Source organism: Bubalus kerabau, chromosome 11 (assembly GCF_029407905.1).
Source record: "Bubalus kerabau isolate K-KA32 ecotype Philippines breed swamp buffalo chromosome 11, PCC_UOA_SB_1v2, whole genome shotgun sequence".
Taxonomy (NCBI): Eukaryota; Metazoa; Chordata; class Mammalia; order Artiodactyla; family Bovidae; genus Bubalus; species Bubalus kerabau.
The window spans coordinates 99,269,763-99,285,000 of record NC_073634.1 but is presented as its reverse complement, the minus strand read 5'-3'; the positions used below and the strand labels follow the sequence as shown (position 1 = coordinate 99,285,000).

General features: G+C 40.7%; 1 protein-coding gene across 16 annotated transcripts in view; it reads left to right on the top strand.

Moving 5' to 3' along the window:
- The window catches only part of MAPKAP1 (MAPK associated protein 1), a 233,740-nt gene that overhangs the window by 63,352 nt on the left and 155,150 nt on the right, over positions 1–15,238 (top strand). Inside the window, exon 1 of one of the 16 annotated variants that reach the window (XM_055541157.1) lies at positions 1,011–1,082. The exons of the other annotated variants lie outside the window; for them this stretch is intronic. The gene's annotated coding sequence lies outside the window, so the exon portion shown is untranslated. Of the gene's footprint in view, positions 1–1,010; positions 1,083–15,238 lie in introns of those variants that run through there. 16 annotated transcript variants of the gene reach the window in all.

Sequence of the window (15,238 nt, the reverse complement as noted above, 5' to 3'; positions counted from 1 at the left end):
CCCACACACTTGCCATTGCGCAAGCATGTACTCCCCTGGAGGGAAGAGAGGCCTCTTCCTGCCTGCTTCATCCCATCCTTTTAGGTGGCTGTGTCCCCTTCCTAGAAGCCTAGAAACACTGACTCAGGTCTGACATACCAGGAACCACATTATCTGCTGCCATGTGAAATTCTTTCTCAAGTAGAAAGTAGGGGAAAATCCCCTACTTGTCCTTCTCGAGACCGGACTCTTCTGGAATGTTTCCTCAACTTCCCTGACAACGGCATCCTATTGTCTGCTTCCACAGCACCTTGTTTATGATTCTTGAGTGTACACATCTTTCTCCTTCTGTGTATCTTTCTCCCTCTTCTCTGTTACAGAGCACCCAACATACTGCTCAATACATATTGGGAAGGGGAAGATAAATCTGCATCCTGGTTGGTTATATTTGGTCATTCAAATAACTCTAATGATAATAACGTTAATAATAGTAGCTTGCATGTTTTAAGAACTTACTATGTGCCAGTCACAGTTCTGAGTGCTTTGCATGTAATGATTAATTTACTTCTCACAGCAGCCCTGTGAAGAGGTGTTATGAGAATCCCCAGTTTGAGAGGTGAGAAGACTAAGGTTCAGAGAAGTGAAATGCTTTGCCTCAGGCCACAGAGCTGGAAGGTGGGCATCAGCATATGAGCCCAGGCACTCCGGACCTCGTTCCTGATCTCTGTGTTATACTTGCATGAATTGTGAAGGGCTCCCAAAGGTCTTCTTCTTGTTATTGTGAGGTTAATCCTCAGCCAGGTTTTAAGTGGCTCCTTGTTTTCCCCAAGGGGTTGGCTGCAAAGGTGGTGATCATTCCTTTTGCTCTGAGGTTTTGTAAAGCCTTTTTGCCAGTGGACTATTTTGTAGCAAAAGCCATTTAGGAGACAGTGAGGTGCTTAGGGACAGAGTGCTGCTGTTCTGCTGATGACACAGTGTTTTATGTGCTTGGGTTTTAAAGGGTGTGGGCTGTGTTTCCTCAGGCCCGAATGATTGAGGGATATAAGTGAGAGTAAGCTGACTGCAGTTTAGTCTGGAAGGATCGAGGTAATTTGTACAGACTGGTAAGCGTTTAGACTTGACTCGGAGAAAGGATGTTGCTTATAGAAAAGGCAGAAAAATACTAAACTGTATTTTGTGTGCAAAACAAAGGGTCTGTCTGTGAAATCAGTAATGTCCAGGTGATGATTTTCAAAGAAAGATTATTTCCAAAAGGAGACTGAAGCCATTTAAAGAGGTGAATTGATGGGAGTATTCTTTTTCACCACGCTCTCCTCACAGTTTGTCCCTAAGGTCAGCCAGCAATTCCTTCTCAGTGTCTGTCAGATTTGACACTTCTCGTATTCACGAGTCACTCCTTTGTTCCAGGACCTTCTCACATCCCATTTATGTTACAGCAGCAGCTTCCAAGCTGGTCTCCCTGCCCTTGTCCCCTCTCCTTCCGTGTGTCGTGTACAGCAGTGGCCAGATTAAGTACCCCCACTGCCCTCGTGAGGGAGCAGGACTAACTCACCTGACAGAGCCCGTCAGCAGTGGCACCCTTGCTCCCCGCACGCTTTCCAGCTTAATTCTTCCTGTTCAGTATAGTTGGACCTTTGTTTAACCATCACCTACCTTCCTGTTGTAGGTATGTGATTTTAGTTGATACATCATTTCTCATTTTAGCCCCAGGATAGTCCAGAAAGATAAGAGACTTTTATGCGTGTTCTCTAGATGAGGAAACCAAGAGGCAGAGAGGAGAAAACCCTACAAAGGAACTTCCACATGGATGCAAAATAATTAGCAGCTGAGTGAGTGAATGATGGAAAAGCCAGTAATTAGGAAAGCCTGTGCAGTCTGTTTATAGAGCTTCTGTCACCCTGCCTCCCAGCAGGACCCCACTTTGCAGATTACCTGACAGTTTTTGCAGTTTTTCACATCTTTGCTCCCGTACTTTCTTCAGCCTGGGCTCCGTTAGTCCATTGCCTCAAGTTCTGCAGAACACAGAACCAAGATCACTCCAGTTAGTGTTTTGATACTTGAACCGCTTTTTATCTTCCCATTCCCTCTAAAATTTTGTATCATTTACATTATAAATACTCAAGAGACTGATTTGTGACTTTTCTAATCAAATCGTGTGTGTATGATGTCATATACAGTAACATTTTTTTCTTATGTATTTTCCTCAAACGAGTACTTCCCTTAGTGTTTAAGTGTTGGGTTTTTTTTCCTTTGTTGTCTTTTATTTTTGTTCCCATTTGCACATCTCTTTCAAGATACCTGTCACTGGAGAGGTATTGTCTGCCTTTGCTTGGCTCACAGTTGTGTTCATCTCACAGCCTGTCTCTTCTCTGTTGTTTGGAAAGAGTTGCCCAGAGGTCCTTCTGACACAAAACGATAGAGGAGGAAAACTTGGGAACAAGGGATGTAGTCTCTGCCCTGGAGCTATCTATCCTTTAGGGGAAGGCGTCTCAGAGCAGCAGCTGTTCCCACAACACCAGCCACAATTAGTGTTGAGGTTGTGCCAGGCTGAGCCGAGCTGCTCAGGGTGGGCCACGTTTAAGCAGGTGCAGACGTGCCCCCTAGCAATTGTTATTTCATTTAATTTAGTGAAAACTTACTGAGCCTCTACTTTCTAGGCCCTTTGAATACATATGTGAATGAATTCCTACCCCTGCTCTGAAGGAACTTGAATGTAGACTAGTAGGTACACAACCACAATAAGGAGCATTAAGAAAGTTCTAGATTAAAGACAACTTAAAAAATCCAAGTTTCATGTATCTTTTTTTGAGCGGTGAATGCTAAATCATCTTCACATCATTTAGTGTAATTTATTGTTAGTTTGGGCTTCCCTGGTGGCTCACCAGTAAAGAATCTACCTGCCAGTGCAGGAGACACAGGTTTGATCCCTCGGTCAGGAAGATCCCCTGGCGAAGGAAATGGCAACCCATTCCTGTATTCTTGCCTGTGAAATCCAATGGTCAGAGGAGCTTGGTGGGCTACAGTCCATGGGGTCGCAACTAGACACACTTTAGTGACTAAACCACAGCATTGTTTTAGGTTAGGTGTAATTTTGCATTCTGTGTTTGTATACCTACCTTTGTAATCTTTAAATTTTTCTTTTTCTATATAATACTCCTTTTCAGTGATCAGCTTGCATTCCTAGCAGATACAGCACAATTTACATACCTCTTTCTTAGAAGTTGCTTCCTGAACAGCCTTGTGGAGAAGACAAAGGTAGGGAGTCTTATCGGAGAGGAGAACAGTGTTCTTGGTGAAGATGGAATAAGTGATAGGAGTCATTTTGGCCTGAACATATAGTGGAACGTGGTTGTCTTTTTCTTCCCTCCTTCCCTTTCCCTTCCTCTTCTTTTTCTTCTTCTCTCTCTTTCTTTTTATTGAGCTACTAGTAGCCGGGGAACATACAGAGAAAAAGATAGTTTGGAAAGTGGGGGGATTCCAGTGGTAGTCCATATCTAGGGATTTTAAACTTTGAGAAGTATTGGGAAACTTCCCTCATCATCTGAGAAGAGGTTTGTGCCACTACCGGTGCGTGACATGACTGGGGCTGTACTAAGCCTCTGGCTGTTCATGTAAATAGACATTCGAAGACATCTGATAAATCTGAGGATGGAATTAGTAGGACTCGGTGTCCTCCCATTGTACAGGAGACAGGGATCAAGACCATCACCATGGAAAAGAAATGCAAAAAAGCAAAATGGCTGTCTGGGGAGGCCTTACAAATAGCTGTGAAAAGAAGAGAAGCGAAAAGCAAAGGAGAAAAGGAAAGATATAAGCATCTGAATGCAGAGTTCCAAAGAATAGCAAGGAGAGATAAGAAAGCCTTCCTCATCGACCAATGCAAAGAAATAGAGGAAAACAACAGAATGGGGAAGACTAGAGATCTCTTCAAGAAAATTAGAGATACCAAGGGAACATTTCATGCAAAGATGGGCTTGATAAAGGACAGAAACGGTATGGACCTAACAGAAGCAGAAGATATTAAGAAGAGGTGGCAAAAATACACAGAACTGTACAAAAAAGATCTTCATGACCAAGATAATCATGATGGTGTGATCACTCACCTAGAGCCAGACATCCTGGAATGTGAAGTCAAGTGGGCCTTAGAAACCATCACTACAAACAAAGCTAGTGGAGGTGATGGAATTCCAGTTGAGCTATTTCAAATCCTGGAAAATAATGCTGTGAATGTGCTGCACTCAATATGCCAGCAAATTTGGAAAACTCAGCAGTGGCCACAGGACTGAAAAGGTCAGTTTTCATTCCAATCCCAAAGAAAGGTAATGCCAAAGAATGCTCAAACTACCACACAATTGCACTCGTCTCACACGCTAGTAAAGTAATGCTCAAAATTCTCCAAGCCAGGCTTCAGCAATACATGAACCATGAACTTCAAGATGTTCAAGCTGGTTTTAGAAAAGGCAGAGGAACCAGAGATCAAATTGCCAACATCTGCTGGATCATGGAAAAAGCAAGAGAGTTCCAGAAAATATCTATTTCTGCTTTATTGACTATGCCAAAGCCCTTGACTGTGTGGATCACAATAAACTGTGGAAAATTCTGAAAGAGATGGGAATATCAGACCACCTGACCTGCCTCTTGAGAAATCTGTATGCAGGTCAGGAAGCAACAGTTAGAACAGGACATGGAACAACAGACTGGTTCCAGATAGGAAAAGGAGTACGTCAAGGCTGTGTATAGTCACCCTGCTTATTTAACTTATATGCAGAATACATCATGAGAAACTCTGGGTTGGAAGAAGCACAAGCTAGAATCAAGATTGCTGGGAGAAATATCAAAACCTGAGATATGCAGATGACACCACCCTTATGGCAGAAAGTGAAGAGGAACTAAAAAGCCTCTTGATAAAAGTGAAAGAGGAGAGTGAAAAAGTTGGCTTAAAGCTCAACATTCAGAAAACTAAGATCATGGTATCTGGTCCCATCACTTAATGGGAAATAGATGGGGAAACAGTGGAAGCAGTGTCAGACTTTATATTTGGGGGCTCCAAAATCACTGCAGATGGTGATTGCAGCCATGAAATTAAAAGACACTTACTCCTTGGAAGGAAAGTTATGACCAACCTAGACAGCATATTAAAAAGCAGAGACATTACTTTGCTAGTCCGTCTAGTCAAGGCTATGGTTTTTCCAGTGGTCATGTATGGACGTGAGAGTTGGACTATGAAGAAAGCTGAGCGCCAAAGAATTGATGCTTTTGAATTGTGGTGTTGGAGAAGACTCTTGAGAGTCCCTTGGATTGCAAGGAGATCCAACCAGTTCATCCTAAGGGAGATCAATCCTGGGTGTTCATTGGAAGGACTGATGCTAAAGCTGAAACTTCCAATACTTTGGCCACCTCATGCGATGAGTTGACTCATTGGAAAAGACTCTGATGCTGGAAGGGATTTGGGGCAGGAGGAGAAAGGGATGACAGAGGATGAGATGGCTGGATGGCGTCACTGACTCGATGGACGTGAGTCTGAGTGAACTCCGGGAGTTGGTGATGGACAGGGAGGCCTAGCGTGCTGTGATTCATGGGGTCGCAAAGAGTCGGACATGACTGAGTGACTGAACTGAACTGAACTGACTGATGTCTGCCTAGCCCTGTGGAGATAGTAGGCTTCCTGGTGGGAAGGCTGGAATTGCTGAAGAATGGCGTGCTTCCGATTAAATGGAAAAAGACTAAGGATTAGAGCTAAAGAAAATGAACCCTGTTAGACTGGCTAGCTTTATCCATGGACTGGTTGTAGACAGGGCATGACTTTTCCATCCTTAGATGGTGACAGGAAAAACAGAAGACTGGCAGTCACGGGATGTGTTTTCCTGTCCTGAAGTTCTGCCCTTTTCTTGCCGGTAAGTCATCATGAACTCTTTGAGCCTCAGTCTCCTCATGTGAAAGAAATGAGGATAATTATACCTACTGAGTAGTGGTTATTTTTAAAGTTAAGTAGAGAGTACCTGTGAAAGTGCTGTAGCAGTGGCCTGCTCTTACTCTTATTATTTTTAAAAATAATTTTATTTATTTATTTATTTTTGGCTGTGCTGGGTCTTTGTTGCTATGCGGGCTTTTCTATAGTTGTAGCAAGTGGGGACTACTCTCTCATTGCAGTGCAGGCTTCTCATTGCTGAGGCTGCTCTTGTGGAGCACCGGCTCTAGGGCGTGTGGGCTTCAGTGGTTGTGGGTCCCGGGCTCTGAATCACAGGCTCAATAGTTGTGGCGCATGGGCTTAGTTGCTCCGCAGCATGTGGGATCTTCCTGGATCAGGGATTGAACCTGTGTCTCCTGCATTGGCAGGTGGATTCTTTTACCACTGAGCCACTTGGAAAGCTCTCTAATGAGTTATTATATTAACCATTATGTTTTCCACCTTTGACTTTCTATCTTTGCTGTAACCCTTCGTCAAGCATTATCAGGATTATAATCCAAGGAGAAATTTAACCATGCCTAGCTTCACCAGTACTCACTTTGCCCACAGAAAATGGACTCGTGAGGCTGTGTAATGTTCATTTGCTAGTTAGAAAGTGAAACCATAGTTATTTCAGTGAGTTTTTTTTCCTCTTTCCCACCTTGTGAAAAGTATATTCATATGTTTTATAAGACTCCCCTATATGTCTAATTTGGTGACAAGAATCACCATTATTGTTAAATTTATTATACTTTCACTTCTTTTCCCTGAGTGACTCATTATTGAATCTTGGAAATGCAACTGTGTTTTTCTTTAGGAGGAGGTGGTGGTGAGGGAGAACTTGGGAATGACTTTTAAATAAGAGAACTTTGCATTATATTTATCTGTCTGGAGGCAATAAATCTGTTTCAGGAGATTAAATACAGACTTCTTTATAAAGCCCTGTTTTCTCAAACCTCTTATCAGCAGCACTTGGCAGTAATCACACCTACGGAAACTTGTAATTTTCCTCAAGGAGGTGACACTGACAGAATTAAAAATGAAGGAGCCCCCCTGAAAAGCAAGTTCATTACAAATTAACAGTGGTCTTAGCAAAGCAGTGGGCTAAGGCGTGTCAAATAGCGATATGGATAAAGAAACCCAGCATTTTAAACTGTCAGAGCTGGGAGCAGGGCTAGCCTGAGAACAAATTAATCACATATTGTCAAGGCAAAGTTGCATCAAATTAACACATCGGATTCCAGCATATTAATGTTAGAATGCTTTCACCTGATTATTACTGCAAACCATTGCCACTCTTTGAATGCAAAGATATAATTAAATTGCTAAATAGAAAGTGCATATAATATCTCCACATGCATTTAGGATGCATGAGCTGAAAAGTGCACATCCTAGGATGTGACAGATTCTATTTGTAGGGGGGAAACTTTACTTTTTTTCCCTTTTATTTACTTGGGAGTACCAGAGTATGAAATTAGAAAAGTTGGTTGTGTTATTCATATCCTATATGAGTTAGATGAAATACAGGTTTAATTTAACTGATTTGCTGCACTGGCTATGAGTACCTAATTACCTCTGCATTTTTTCTGAAAGAGAAATGGGAAGACGTTGCACACTGGTCCTTTACAACATAGTCGTCCATTGCGTGTGATCCCAGTGGTAGATCTATCATTAGATGGTCCTTTGAGAAACCAGACTAACCATTCTGATCACTCTCATATGTGGAGCTTACTCTCTGGTGCTGCTGGGTCTAGTGTGTGTGTTCTGTGAACTTCAAAACAAGAATTCTGGCAGAAGCCCAACTGTGGTTGACCATTCTGATCCAGGAAGCAGCCCAGAAGGAAGAACTTGCCTTTTTCTTAGACTCGGCCTGTTCCAGGTTATACTTGGGCCAGGCCTTCTGGCCTCTGTCGCTGCTACTCACATCCAGCCTTGCTGTCTCTGTTAGTCACACTTAGGCTTGACCACTCTCCTGCTATGCTATACCAAGCTTTGATGGTCCTCTACATTAAAATCTTTCTTAAAACTCACCAACTTTCATGAAGCTTCCTTCAGCAACTCAGGCATTCATAGACTTCTCTCTTCAGCTTTGGGATAGAGCAGTCTTGATTCACAAGTCTCAGGAGCAGCTGCAGGGCTTGTAAACATGGACAAAGGAAGTATTAATCCCCAGGAGCGTCATGGGTTCACTCAGAACCAGGCAGGGCAGGATAACCTCATTTCCTTTTTGGGTAGTGTGACTAGCTGAGTACTCTGGTTGTGGTGTTCTGAATTTCAGTAAAGCATCTGACTATTTTAGTAGAATCTTATACAATATTCTTGTAGGCCAGCTGGAGTAATGTTAGCCAGTAACATTGTGGTCAGGGAGTCTCGCACCTGGCTTGAATGACCAGATGCAGAGTGACTAGGCATGTGTCAATCCAGATAGTTATCTGTTGTGGCAGGCTGCAGGGCTCCATGTGTTCAGGGGCTTGAAGGAGAACATTGATGACAGGCTGATCACATTTGTGGAAGGCAGAAACTGGGGCAAGAGCAGGCATGTTCTGTAACAAAGTCAGGGCCTGAAGTGGTCTTGACGAGACAAAATGGTACTTGCCCTTAGGTCATCAGATGCAAGTGCTGTGTTTGGGGGTGCTGAAAGAGCAGGGCAAAATATGGTTTAACCAAGAAGTGCATGAAAGAATGTTGGCTGTGACTCAGTACGATTGAGCACAGCCAGAGAGATGGTAGAAAAACTCATTCGTTCATTCATTCTGAAATATTTCTTACGTCTGTGGTTGTTCAGTCGTTCAGTTGTATCTGACTCTTTGTGACCTCATGGACTACAGCATTCCAGGCTTCCCTGTCCCTCACTTATCTCCCAGAGTTTGGTCAAACTCATGTCCACTGAGTCAGTGATGCCATCCAACCATCTCATCCTCCTGAGTCTCATGAGTCTGTATGTGCCAGGAACTTTGCTAAATGCTGAGGATACAATGGTGAATAAGATAGACAAAGAACCCAAACTCATGGTGTATGTAATCTTGTAGGAAATTGAAACAATTAGAATAAAACGTAGTAAATGCTATGGGAGGGAAAGTTCAGTAGGCTGAACTCCTTCAAGGAGGGGCACTTGGTCTGGGCTTAGGATGGAAGGGAATTAGGGAAGACTCCTTAGATGAACCCTAAGCCAAACTTTGAGGGATAGGAGGGGGGTGAGTCGGATAAGAAACTTCCAGGCAGGGGAAATGCTGGTTATAAAAATCTGAGGTGAGAGGAAGAAATTCTGGTGGATTCTAGGGGAATGAAGGTAGTTGAGTGTGCCTGGCATGTACAGGGTAGAAGAGGCAAGAGGTGAGGTTTGATCAAGAAGGTTTTGACCTGATCCTGAGAGTCATATTTTGAGCAAGAGATTGACATCCTTAGGTCTGAATAAATCACTATGCCTGCATTTAGCAAAAGCAGAGAGTTTAGTGTTTGGGGATATTGCATTCCTGAAGATGGACGTTGGCAGCTATAAACAACCTGTGTTGAAATAGAGGCTGCCAGGAAGAGGTGGAGACGGAATAGAGTGTATGAGTTGGGATGTACAAAATCTGTGTGGAGAAGGGAAGACTCAGGAAGATCTAAACATTGCCTGAATGTAGTAGAAATTTTCTCAGAGCAGGGCTCTGCATGACTCTGCCAAGCTGGGGACAGCAAAGGGAGTATTAACCATCTTTCCATGGTTATGTGTTCATTGTTGGCTGTTTGTAGGAGGCAGTGTAGTAGACTAGAAAGAGCCTTAACTTGCACTTATATTTTCAGGCCTTACATTGGGGTCTTTAATCCATTTTCAATCAAATTGTGTGCATGGTGTAAGGTTAAGGATCCAGCTTCATTCTTTGACATGCGGATATTTAGTTTTTCCAGCACCGTTTGTTGAGTCACAGTCTTTAAGTGACTTAGAGTGAGAGCACAGCTCACAAGTGGAAAGATGATGTTTTATCTTCTATCCTTCATATTTATATGATTTCCTTGATAATATACATAATAAAGCCTTTATTTGAAATGCCCTTTGCTTATTGTGACCATCATTTCACATGACTTTATATGTGTGTGTGTGTATATATATATATATATATATATAATCATGATGTTGTGTACCTTAAATACTTTATACCGGTTATGTCTCAATAAAGCCGTGAGAAAAGTACCCTTTCCCTCACCTCATCACTTGCAGTCCATGTTCTGTCATACCATGGTTCCAATTCTGTGAATGTTTTGTTCTCTCTGCCTGAATGTCTCTTTGTCAGTGAATTTCTATTTATCTTTTAAGACTCAGCCCACATATGGCCTCCCTTGGCTTCCTCAAGTTGTACTTAATCACACTCCATCGTGTTGTGTTGCTCTGCTCAGTTGTTCAGTCATGTCCGACTCTGTGCAACCCTGTGGACTGTAGCCCACCAGGCTCCTCTGTCCATGGGGATTCTCCAGGCAAGAATACTGGAGTGGGTTGCCATGCTCTCCTCCAGGGGATCTTCCCGACCCAGGGATCGAACCCAGGTCTTCTGAATTGCAAGAGGATTCTTTCTCAGCTGAGCTACCAGGGACGCCCATAGTCCATTGTAATTGTACATTTATATAGCCTTGGCATACACAAGAATGTAAGCTCTGTGTGGACAGTGGACAGTTTGTCTTTATAATCCAGCAGCCAGCACAGATCCTGTCATCCAGTAGTCATTTCATAAAATCAACAAGGCCACCTTTGTCATAGAGACCGTAAAATGGTGAAGGATGAGATGCCTCAGTTTTATATATAATGAGCTGAGCTGCTGTCTCTTCAGTTCTAAAATTAGGAGATAGATTAGTTCTCTGAGGTCCCTTCTGGCTCCAATAGATGATGAAAATTGCACAGGGAATCCCTATCCAAGTATTCCCAGAGCTTCATTCCCAGAAGTCTCACAAGATATACCTTGAAATGGTACCGAATCTTTTCTTGGTTGGGAGCAGAGGTAGGGGACCCTAAGGAATTTTGCCATCTCAGGGTCAGGTGAAGTAAAGCGTGTTGGCTGAGCTTTACCAGTGCGTTCTGTATCTGAAAGTTCTGTCTTTCGCTGCGGGCGAGACATTCCCATCCCACTCTATTTTGGCCTCACTGTTTCATTTCTAAAATTGGGAAGATTGGATAGAGTCATCAGTTTTTATTGATTCAGTATGTGTGTGTTTGAGGGGGTAATGAATGGATTTTGAAAAAGCATATTCAATATTCTGATGTTATATAAGGAAAATAAAAAGATAATTTTTACATTATAGTTACAAAAAAGTAAAGCCTGTTTGAAATTTGACTGTTGGGAACATACTGAAGACAGAATAAATTTTAATGGCTATGGTGAGGTGTACATCATCTTTGGGGGAGTATGAGATTTTTATAGTTATCAGAAAGGGTCATGGGTTAAAGATGGTCATGAAACACTGCATTAGTTTCTGTTGCCATCTAATTTTCTATGATTCTGTAATGAAAATTTCACAGAAGGCTTCAGTGGAATGAGCCCTACTTATTTCTAGTGTATGTATGTGTTGTACCTACAGTTTTTGTTTGCTTGTTTGTTTTTTAAAATTGAATTCTGACACTATTACCTTAGTAGTTATATGACCATGGGCAAATCACTTAATCTCTCTAAGCCTCAGTTTTTTCATTTGTAAAAGAGACATAATGATAACACCTTCTATATAAGATTATAGTGATAATTAAATAACTGAAGCTCTTAGCTTAGTGGATGGTGCATCATAAATGTTCTGTTCATATTAATTATTATTATTAGAGGTTTGGGGTGGATATTAACCACACCTCTCCCTGATCTGACTTTGGAGCCTTGAGAGTTCCAATATAGAAATCAGAAAAATGGAATTTAAAATATCCATTTTATTATTGGCAAATCTGGTTATGATTGGCAACCCTATTATTTCCTCCACTGAATGTATGTCAGCATTATCCAATAGAATTTTGTATGTTGATGGGAATGTTCTCTATCTGTGCTGTCCAGTAGGGTAGCCACCACCCACATGTGACTACTGAGTACTTGAAATGTGACTAGTGTGACTGTGGAACTGAAACTTAAATTTTATTTAAATTGACTTAAATTTACATAGGCACACAAATCTGGTGGTTACTGTATTGGACAGCGCTTCTAAGTGCCCAGAACAGGTAAGGAAGGCCATGTCAGTTAACTCACTCTTCCCGGGACAAAGAAGAAACCATTTTCCCCAGTATTTCAAATAGGGCACATATTATTAGGTCTGCTTTGTGCCTAAAGCTAAGAAGCCTCAAAATAGAAGGAATAGGTCCCCTTATATTAGTCACTACATGTATAGAGCATTTTCTTAATAAATTTAAAATTTTCAATGCCTTAATGATAAAGACTTGCTTTTATTTTGCTTCATTCTGTACTTTAAATATGACCCTAGTTTTTTCCTTCTGTACTTGTGTTTTTTATTTTTACCAAGTAATTGGATGATTCCAAGTGTAGCTTATTTTTAGACAGAATGAAAAGAAATATTTTTAAAAACACAATTAAAATTAAATATTTTGTAGATCATTGCCCTGAATTCAGTCTTATCTCATTTATATTAAACTTGGCTTTCGGTAAGCTTATGGAAAATCAGTTGTTTCTTTGCAATTCTTTTTTTCCCTTCCTCATATTCTTTCTTTTGGGCTTAAATATTAAAGGGAGTCTTATCAGCACAGCTTGTTTCTAGAAAGGGGAAGGTTGATGTTTCTTTTGAAATTTCCCCAAAGGAACATCGTGCTTATAGCTTTGCTACGTGTATAGAGATTGTGTAGTTTCGTGATGTCAGACCTCTTATTGGCCATGAGTAACTGAGTGAATTCAAAATGACAGTATTTTGGGATTAGATCTTACATTTGAGAGTTTTATCTTGAAATTGCCACCACATGTACAGCACCCCCTCCCGTTTATTGAAATAAACATTGGTTATGCTTCTAAAGTTTTCCATTGATAGCCTTTCTTATTAAGTATATTCAGCCTATTAAAGAGTAGCCTTAAAGACCCATGTATAATTATGGGATATGAGCAGTCATTTTAATGACTCTGTAATTTATATCATGAGGATATAGCATATCGAAAGCAGCCTTCAATTAATTAGAAGAGGCTGTTTAATCTACATGTATAAAAATTTCAATTAAAACATCTTTGCTAAACTTCTTGTCCAGTTTTATTATATTTTGTATGGTTCAATTGATTGAAACATCCTTGAAAATAGTTACTGTGTTGAAGTGGTAAAGCACTGATTAAGGATTTACTGTGTATCAGGCATATGCTAAGTATTTTGTGTATATTATTTCATTTAATCCTCACAGCAGCCTGTGTGTGATATAGGTAGTGTCACTGGTTTACACTGGTTCACATATGTGAAAATTTCTCTGGTGGCTCAGAGGGTAAATCGTCTGCCTACAATGCGGGAAACCTGGGTTTGATCCCTGGGTCAGGAACATCCCCTGGAGAAGGAAATGGCAACCCCCTCTGGTACTCTAGCCTGGAAAATCCCATGGACAGAGAAGCCTGGTAGGCTACAGTCCATGGGGTCGCAAAGAGCCAGACGCGACTGAGCAACTTCACTTTCACTTTCAGTCCTCTCTACTGGGGTTAATATGACCTACTTCAGTGTGTCATGAGGATTAAACGAGATAGCACATGCCTTGAAGTACATACTCCAGAAATGGTAGCTGCTATTCTTGCTTTTTTTTATTTCATATTTTAAACAGATAGTGGTTCTTACTATTCAAAAATGTAAAAAGGTATTACACAGTGAAAAGCCTCTCTCCTGTTTGTTCTCCATTCATCTAGTGCCTACCCATACCCATTTTACTAGATATTCCAGAGTGTCCATGTACAAATTTGAAAATATATTCTTATTTTTTCACCTTTTACACAAAATGTAACATACTACTAACACTGTTGCAGAGCTTGCTTATTTTACTTCACAATATAACTTGGAAATCTGTCTGTATTAGTGTCCAGAGAATTTCTAGAATTTCTTATTCTTTCCTATTGCTGTATAGTATTCCATTGTTTTGAAATATTATAATTTATTTAGCCAGTTCTCTGTTGATGGAGACTTGAGTTGTTTCTAATATTTTGCTATTATAAACAATGCAGCAATGAATAATCTAGTACATATGGCATTTTGCAAGTGTGCAATTATATATGTAGGATAAATTCCAGGAAGCAGAATTGCTGGGTCAAAGGGAATATGCCTTTACAATTTTTGTCAGTATTGCCAAACTGCCCTCCATAGGGGTTGTGCCAGTTACACTGTTACCAGCAGTATATGAGAGTGCCTGTTTGCTCACAGCTTCACCACAGAATTTATCAAACGTTTGAATTTTTGCCAGTCTAATAGGGGAAAAGTGAATCTGTGTCATTTTAATTTGCATTTTCCTTATGAGTGGGGTTAAGCTTTTCATTTGTTTAAGAACCTTGGCAGTTGTGTGAACTTCCCAGATGTGTTAGATTCTTGATCTGTTTCTAATTTTCTAGGAGTTCTTTATATATTCGGAAGATTAGTCCAGTTTATTGTGTATCTTTGAACTTTGTGGTTTTTTGGACTATACATATGTTTTTTTATATAGTGAAATTTCTTATTTTTTTCTTTATAGCTTCTATATTTTGAATTCATTTGTTTGGGGAGGTATTTTTCATATGCTTTGCATATTCTTGTTTTATTCCTAGATATTTGCAGTTATTGCTATTGTAAATGGGGTCTTACTTTCTGTTATGTTTCTAATTATGTGTGTGAAGGCTGCTGATTTCATGTTAATTTTGTATTCCTTTACCAAATTCTCTGTTTATAGTAGTTTTTCATTAGTTCTTATAGGATATCCATATATATAGGGCTTTCCTGGTAGCTCAGATGGTTAAGTATCCTCCTGCAGTGTGGGAGATCTGGGTTCGATCCCTGGGTTGGGAAAATCCCCTGGAGGAGGGCATGGCAACCTGCTCCAGTGTTCTTGCCTGGAGAATCCTCATGCACAGAGGAGCCTGGCAGCCTGTAGTCTATAAGGTCGGGTTGCAAAGAGTCAGACACGACTGAACGACAAAGCACATACATACATAAGAGTACTATTAATATAGAATAACACTGATTTATTTTTACAGCTTTCATGTCTGTTTTTCTGTGTCTGTTCTCTCCTTTTTTAGTGTTGCTGTTATTGTTATCACTGTTACCACTATGACAGTACTTGGCATTAAGCTGAAAGTTGGCATTAAGTAAATGTTAATTCTCCCTTTAAACTGCAAAACGTAAATATCTAAAATGTAGCTAGTCAGTGTT